The sequence below is a fragment of the Salvelinus sp. IW2-2015 genome, unplaced genomic scaffold (genome assembly GCF_002910315.2).
Source record: "Salvelinus sp. IW2-2015 unplaced genomic scaffold, ASM291031v2 Un_scaffold2164, whole genome shotgun sequence".
Taxonomy (NCBI): Eukaryota; Metazoa; Chordata; class Actinopteri; order Salmoniformes; family Salmonidae; genus Salvelinus; species Salvelinus sp. IW2-2015.
The window spans coordinates 39753-48303 of NW_019943495.1; the positions used below are offsets into that span (position 1 = coordinate 39753).

Consider the following 8551-nt stretch of genomic DNA (forward strand, 5'->3'; position numbering starts at 1 on the left):
ACACTAGCTCTCCCAGGCTGAAATCACACTGAGCTCTCCAGGCTGAAATCACACTGAGCACTCCCAGGCTGAAATCACACTGAGCACTCCCAGGATGAATCACACTGAGCATCCCAGGCTGAAATCACACTGAGCTCTCCCAGGCTGAAATCACACTGAGCACTCCAGGCTGAAATCACACTGAGCACTCCCAGGCTGAAATCACACTGAGCACTCCCAGGCTGAAATCACCACTGAGCACTCCCAGGCTGAAATCACACTGAGCTCTCCCAGGCTGAAATCACACTGAGCACTCCCAGGCTGAAATCACACTGAGCACTTCCCAGGCTGAAATCACACTGAGCTCCCCAGGCTGAAATCACACTGAGCACTCCCAGGCTGAAATCTTCTACTCAAGGAAGTGACGAATGCCCCAGTTACATCTGTCCAAGTGAAAAAAGTTCACCCGCAATGTGTCTGAGGTCGTGGACATTGTACTCGTAGGAAAGAAGGAGAGCTGTCGGACAGCCGAAAACCTTACCTAGTAAGGAGAAACGAGCTCACAGTTAAGTCTGGATTCATGCTCGGGGCTTTCTGGTCACTGAGAAAGCAGTTTGTTTAAAAGAGCTTCATTCAGGGCACTGGACACGTGCGAGTGAAAGAGATTGCACGCCGGACTGGCTGCTTGGTACACACAGCTATTGTCTCTACTTCTTTCTCTTCTTCTGCTGCTACTGCGGCTGAGCCCTGCAAACCATGATACCGTGACACGGTCACACTCAAGCCTCGTGAGACAAACAACCAGCGGACAGAGAGAGAGGCAGATAACGGGCGGGTGGGCAAGTTTGGCCGAACTTGGATGCAGCTACGGAAGACGAGGCCAAGGCCGTGTTCTGGATGTCAAAAGATGAGGAACATTCCTCAGCAAGTGTGGCTAAACTCATGTTTTTCCCAGAGGAGCACTTCAGCGGGAGAGAACCATTTAAGAGCTACGGATTGACAACGCAACTCGTTAGCGATAATGCCCCCCCCCCCCAACTGCTGTCTGAAGAGTTCCAGTCATTCATGGAAGCCAGCACATCAAATCAGGGCCATATCCCCCCGCCAGAGAATGGCCTCGCTGAAATAATCATCCAGACTAAGAAAAAGAAGATTCACAGCTGGAGAGAGTTTTTAGCTCGGGAACTACTGCAAAGGTCCAAAAAATGATGGATACCAGCAACAGTGGTCCCACAAAAACAGGACCTGAGTCCTACACAGTTCACACACTAGAAAACATCATCTGGAGGCGACACGAGTATCAACTGTTGCCAGGAACCAACCTCGGAGATGACTCATGTTCAACTGACTAACCCAGATCTGCTACTGGAGACCTACCGTGACTACGAGCCATCATCTGAACATCCCCCGCAGCAGGCTACAAATATGGAATGTGTTCCAGCCTCATCGGTTGCACCCCAGTCTAGGCATTCACCGTCACCACTCAGACTCAGAGACAATGTAACTGTAGACTCACTCACCTGTATGTCCTCATTACCCTGCAAGAGAAAGATAGTTAGTTCAGAGAATAACCTCCAACACCCTCTGGGTTAAGTTTGGAAACCCTCTTTCCCTAGCTCAGGAAATAAACATTCTGAAAAGTTCCATTGTTACATGTCTTAAAGTAAGCGCCCCAACTGCTGTCTGAAGAGTTCCAGTCATTCATGGAAGCCAGCACATCAAATCAGGGCCATATCCCCCCGCCAGAGAATGGCCTCGCTGAAATAATCATCCAGACTAAGAAAAAGAAGATTCACAGCTGGAGAGAGTTTTTAGCTCGGGAACTACTGCAAAGGTCCAAAAAATGATGGATACCAGCAACAGTGGTCCCACAAAAACAGGACCTGAGTCCTACACAGTTCACACACTAGAAAACATCATCTGGAGGCGACACGAGTATCAACTGTTGCCAGGAACCAACCTCGGAGATGACTCATGTTCAACTGACTAACCCAGATCTGCTACTGGAGACCTACCGTGACTACGAGCCATCATCTGAACATCCCCCGCAGCAGGCTACAAATATGGAATGTGTTCCAGCCTCATCGGTTGCACCCCAGTCTAGGCATTCACCGTCACCACTCAGACTCAGAGACAATGTAACTGTAGACTCACTCACCTGTATGTCCTCATTACCCTGCAAGAGAAAGATAGTTAGTTCAGAGAATAACCTCCAACACCCTCTGGGTTAAGTTTGGAAACCCTCTTTCCCTAGCTCAGGAAATAAACATTCTGAAAAGTTCCATTGTTACATTTTAAGATAACTATTATATTAAAAATAAAGAATTATGTTTCTTTACTGATAAAGACTGTAAATATAATAATGTGCAAAACAGTGCATATTTACTTTTTCCTTATGAGGCATCAAAAGTAAAGGGGGAGGAAATATGTTGTGCGTTGATACTCTGGTTGTCCTTTCAAGGCACCCGTAATGCTCCCTCTGCTTAGTTTACATTGGAACGAGTGGAATGTCTTGTCGTATGAAACATATTAAACCATGCCCACGGTCATGTCTACTTCATCTCATGTTCCGGTCCTTCTATCAGTTGTATAACGTAATAATGTGCTATACAGCCACATTCATCCAAACTTTAATATGACACCTGGTCAAATGAAGGCTTGTCAAATTGGTAAGATGATATACATTTTAACGCAAAGCCTTGGTACCCAGTAAAGCTAGTTGGCCAATGGTCTATTTATGAAAGGGTTAACGGAAATGATTATGGCCACTATTTGTAAATAGCCTGTAATATTCTCGGAGGAAATAGCGGCGCTCTATCTTTTATCCATAATATCGCCTGAACTCCATCCTCTCAAGTCTAGAGAGAGAGAGAGCTGCCTGTGCGCCCCGACACACAATCTGCTGTGCCAATAGGCGTATGGCTATCTAATTAAACTCCCCCCCCCCCCCCCCCCACCCCCTCCTTAAATCCCATCTACCAACTCTCTCTCTTATCCCCGTGGAAGCACGCGCCCACCCGCCCGTTATCTGCCTCTCTCTCTGTCCGCTGGTTGTTGTCTCACGAGGCTTGAGTGTGACCGTGTCACGGTATCATGGTTTGCAGGGCTCAGCCGCAGTAGCAGCAGAAGAAGAGAAAGAAGTAGAGACARTAGCTGTGTGTACCAAGCAGCCAGTCCGGATTCTCTACCATCTCCCGTCTATCGACCGGAGGACGCAGCCCTACTGAACCGAACATCCCCCCATCTCTTCCCGTCTCTCTCGCTCCCTCGTCCCCATCGCGACGCTCGGTGATCAGGAGCTTGCGGAGCTCTCTCTTAGATAAAGGGTAAGAATTAACCGAATGAATTGTAATGATTCTTGTTTCTAATCAATCAACACATATTTCGCATCTGCCTGAAATGTTTATATCGGTTTTGAATAGTTAATGGTTTGACAGCGTTGCAGGGGTACGTTGAGCTCACTATTGTTGATCGAATACCGCGTGTGTTCTCTCTGAGATATGTTGAAAGATGTGCGAGAAATAGATTTATTTCGTCTTGGAGAACCGTTGTTTCCATTATATAGGCATAATGATCATGTTTTGTTTTTTCAATTATAGACGGTGCAATGCTTGGACGGTAAGGAGTCCATATACAATAGGCTGCATAAAGTGGATTCAATGCTTGGACGGTAGCCCTTTCCATATACAATAGGCTGCATAAAGTGGATTCAATGCTTGGACGGTAGCCCTTTCCATATACAATAGTTGGCATAAAGCGGATTCAATGATTGGACGCTAGCCTTTTCCATATACAATATGCTGCATAAAGCGGATTCAATTATTGCAAAACAACAACATATCATAAATAGGATTATCATTTTTATGAATGAAAATAATCTATTGAAACGCGGGATAAAAGAATGAGATGGGACGGTAACATTCACGACGCGATACGCTCGGTGTGCTCCTAGGAATCTCTCTGACTCTCGTCAGAATCTCACGTTGTTCTCTTCGTCTGCCCTCTTCGGACGACGTAATGCTGTTTGTGAATTGTATGATTGTTGAATTGTATAGGTTATGGAATGTGTTAGGTTATGATGCGCTGTACAGTAGTCTACAGTAGACGGTGTCACAGTGTGTGGACTCAGTGACGTTAAGGATTATGGTTTTAATAATTAGCCTATACATGTGACTCAGARGCTTATGCTAAGTTAATGCTTTCCCCATAGCGGGACGTTTATTTGTTATTTAGCCTATCCTGTGTATTTGTTGACAGTGATATGGGCCTGGGTCTGTAGTGTTTTAGCCTACACAATCCTAAAGATGGAACAAACATATTAAACCAATGCTTTGGCATWTACTATTTACATGTTATATGATATAGGCCTAATAGCATAGCCTACTCTTGCAAAAGTCGAATTTAAATAGCAGAATAAGCTATTGAACAACATAAGATTCTGACGGTTTACTTCCTCTCTGCCTGTTAAAAAAACCCATGTCAATAATATTTTATGAGTCACGTAAAATCCCTTGTTTTAACCACTTCATCGATACTTAAGATCAAGGCCGGTAGTGTTTACCGGTAGTTGAATGGCATGGTGGAGACAGAGAGATGGAGCCATCACTGCTGACCGGGGCGTTTCAAGCGACGCGCATGCGTAAGATTTGTTATTAGCGTGCCATTTAATGCATCTTATAAATGTGACAGCAAGAGCATTATCTGATAAGAGTGCCACCAGTAGCCTATAGGAAAGGAGTTGGAGGAAGCTGCCTYTAGACTGATCTAAGGTCAGTCTTTTATACATTGAAATGGTTATTAGGTGAACTCAGCTGATCTATGCTCAGACTTATTTGCGTTAACTACCATATAAGGTATTACCGAATGTGCATACAAAGGGCGCTATAATTATTATTTTTTTTAAACACATTGGTGAACAACAAGGATCTTGATCCAGGAGGAGATGTCTCTGCTGTAACCATTTATACGGTATAAACGGTATATCGYCTGAGCCTATTCACCACCCGCTGGAGGGCCTTGCGGTAGCTGACAGACCGTTTCCCGTACTAGGCTGCGATGCAATCGGTCAGGACGCTCTCGATGGTGCAGCGWWAGTATTTTGGAGAGGACCGCCTTAGGAAGTAGAGACACKGTTGTAACCTCTTGACCGATGTGGACGTTGAGGAACTTCAAACTGCTGACTCTGCTTCCTGAAGTCAACAATCAACTCCTTTGTTTTGCTGACTTGAGAGAGAGGTTGTTGTCATGACACCACTATGCCAGTTCACTTACCTCCTCCCTATAGAATGACCACTGACATTGTTGGTTATCAGGCCTACAACCGTGGTGTTGTCAGMAAACTTGATGATAGAGTTGGTGTGGTTCAGAGCAACACAGTTGTGGGTGAACAGGGAGTACAGCAGAGGACTGAGGACACACCCCTGGGGGGCCTCTGTKTTAAAAGTCAGTGTGRAGGAGGTGTTGTTGCCAGTCCTCACAGCCTGTGGTCTGCCCGTCAGGAAGACCAGTATCCAGTTGCAGAGGGTGGTGTCCAGACCCACGGCTCTTAACTTTGTGTCGTGCTTGGAGGGAACAATAATGTTAAAATGCTGAACTGTAGTCAATGAACAGCATTCTCACAAAGGTGTTCCTCTTGTCCAGACAATGGTGATCTATTAAAGCAGGTTGGGACTACAGCCTGGGACAGGAGAGGGTTGGGATTACAGCCTGGGTCAGGGGCAGGTTGGGATTACAGCTTGGGACAGGGGCGGGTTGGGACTACAGCCTGGGACAGGGGAGGGTTGGGATTACAGCCTGGGACAGGGGAGGGTTGGGATTACAGCCTGGGACAGGGGCAGGTTAGGACTRCAGCCTGGGACAGGGGCGGGTTGAAGATGTCTGAGAAGACACCTGCCAGCTGGTCAGCACAAACTCAAAGAACACGGTCCGGGGATGCCTTCTGGGCCTGCGGCATTGTGAGTATTCACTCTTTTTGAGAGTTTTCCTCACGTCAGCMWAGGAGAGCGAAAGCACTTGGTCGTCCAGAACAGCGAGAGTCCTCCTGAATGGCTCGGTATTGTCTGCCTCGAAGCGAGCGGCAGTTCAGCTCGTCTGTGAGTGAGGCTTCAGTTGGCACCACACAGCCGGATTTACCTTGTAGTCTGTGATAGTCTGTAGTCCTTGCCACATGCAACGAGAGTCTGAGTGGTCRAAGATCAATTCAAGYTTGAGYCTGTATTRTCTTTTTGAGTCCCTAATGGATTTGCGAAGCTCGTACCTGCTTGCCTTGTATACGTTCTGCTGACATTGAATGCTGCAGTTTGGTTTCTCAGCATGTTATGGATATCTCCGTTCATCCAGGGTTTTTGGTTGGGGTATGTCCGGATTGTTGTTGTGGGTACAATATCATGAACACATTTCCTAATGAAGCCTTTGACGGACAATGTATATTCCTCAATGTTGATGGATGAGTCTTGGGTGGATGAATCTCTGAACATATTCCGATCAGTATTCTCAAAACCATCCTGCAGCATTGAGTCTGTGTCCACTGTCCAGCACCTCAGTATTCTATGTGTTGGTGGCTCCCTCTAGGAGCAGTGAGACGTGATCTGATTGGCTGAAGTGGGGGGCGGGGGATGGCTTTGTACGTGTCATGGATGTTGTGTATACATGGTCAAGCACGCTGGATCCTCTTGTGGGGGAGGAGACGTGTACCTTCTTCATCCTCTCTCCTCCACTCTCCCCCCATATACTACAGTACATCCACAATCTCTCCATGATGGTTCTCCTTCCTCCTCCAATCCTACTCTCCTTTCCCTCCCCTGCTCCCCCACTCTCCTCCACTCCTATCCTCCCCTCCTTCCTCTCCTCTCCAATCCTCCTCTCCAATCCTCTCCTCCACTCCAATCCTCCTCTCTCCCCTCCTCGCTCCTCTCTCCTCTCCTATCCTCCTCCCTCCTCTCCTCTCTCCTCCAATCCTTTCCTCCTCCCTCCTCTCCTCTCTCATCCACTCCAATCCTCCCCTCCTCCCTCCTCTCCTCCTTTCCTATCCTCCTTTCCTATCCTCTTCTCCTATCCTCCCCTTATCCCTCCTCTCCAATCCTCCTCTCTCCTCCTCTCCTCCTCTCCTCTGCTCTCCATTAGTGGGCCTAAAGGGTGTTGTTGAGTTAATATCTCTGGGTTGTTGTGATTGAGATAAGGCATTATGTACCCTCTGTGCTGATGACCCTGCAAGATCATATCACTACACAAATCCATCATCTCCTCCTCTCATTACCTCTGTCTACCTCTGACTATAGCCCAAGACTTCTGCTATTTTCTTCCTATTATTTAATCAAATAAAATAAAATACAAAAACTGTTCACTGTGCTTGCCAATATTACTTGTGAGTATTGCGCTTAGTTATTTGCCTCACAGCCTTTTGTCAGAGCTTTGCATCTTACAGGGATGATTTCTTTATTTTGAAAGTTTCATATCTCGACAACTTGATTGCTGACAAGCAAAACAATGTGGGTCTAGGTCAACAATGGACTAATGAAACAAATACCAAAATATCGTTTCTGGGTGGAATTTTCCTTTTATTAAGTCCTCAAGGGTCCTTTCAATTTAGGAGACTCTCTTATGCCTGAACAGAATCTGGAGAATGCCATGCTAGGATCCCCCCCCCCCCAGCTGTGTATGTATCTTCAATCCAAACAGACTGGTGTGGCTCAAATGGCCCTCTGTTCCCTTATGGGCCCTGGTATAGTGCACTATATAGGGAATAGTGTGGCATTTGGGATGTGTATCCGGCGAGTGCAGCTCTCTCTGGGTAGGTTGGATGGGATTTTACAACCAGCTGTAATGACTGTAAAGGGGCCTTCTCTCCTCTCTGTCATACAGCCATTCTGAGAGGCTTTGGAAAGTGTTTGTGTGTGTCTCTCCTCTCTGGAGCAGTATACAGCTACTCTATAAGGTCTGTGATAAACACCAAAGGACCGTATCCAATTATAACTGTTATCCAGGATTTGTGGGTAAGGTTAGGAATAACAACATATTTTAGTTCACACAGTGATAAAGTACACTCCTAGAAGACATGGTACTACACTGAGTAAACTGAGGTTTGGTTTATGGTTCTATAGAACCTTTCGGTTTGTTTATGGTTCTATAGAACCTTTCGGTTGTTTTATGGTTCTATAAGAACCTTTCGGTTTTGTTTATGGTTCTATATAAACTGAGGTACAAAACGTTAGGAACACCTGGTCATTCAATGACAGAGACTGACTGATCAGGTGAATCCAGGTGAACGCTATGATCCCTTATTGATGTCACTCGTTAAATTCACTTCAATCAGTGTAGATGAGGAGTAGGAGACGGGTTAAAGAAGGATTTTTTAAGCCCTGAAACATGGATTGAATGGTCCACAACCCAAAGGACGTCCGCCAACTTGACACAACTGTGGGAGGCATTGGAGTCAAAATGGGCACGCATCGCTGTGGAACACATTCGACACCTTATAGAGTCCACGCCCCAATGAATTGAGGCTTTTCTGAGGGCAAAAGGGGGGGGGGGAGGGTGCAACTCAATATTAGGAAGGTGTTCCTAATGTTTGTGT

At 46.3% G+C, this 8551-nt stretch overlaps 1 protein-coding gene across 1 annotated transcript in view; it reads left to right on the top strand.

Annotated features, from left to right (window-relative positions):
- Window positions 1–2964: 2964 nt before the first annotated feature.
- LOC112073147 (hippocalcin-like protein 1) overlaps window positions 2965–8551 on the top strand; it is a 120348-nt gene continuing 114761 nt past the window's right edge. Inside the window, exon 1 of the mRNA XM_024140491.2 lies at window positions 2965–3305. The gene's annotated coding sequence lies outside the window, so the exon portion shown is untranslated. The remainder of the gene's footprint in view (window positions 3306–8551) is intronic.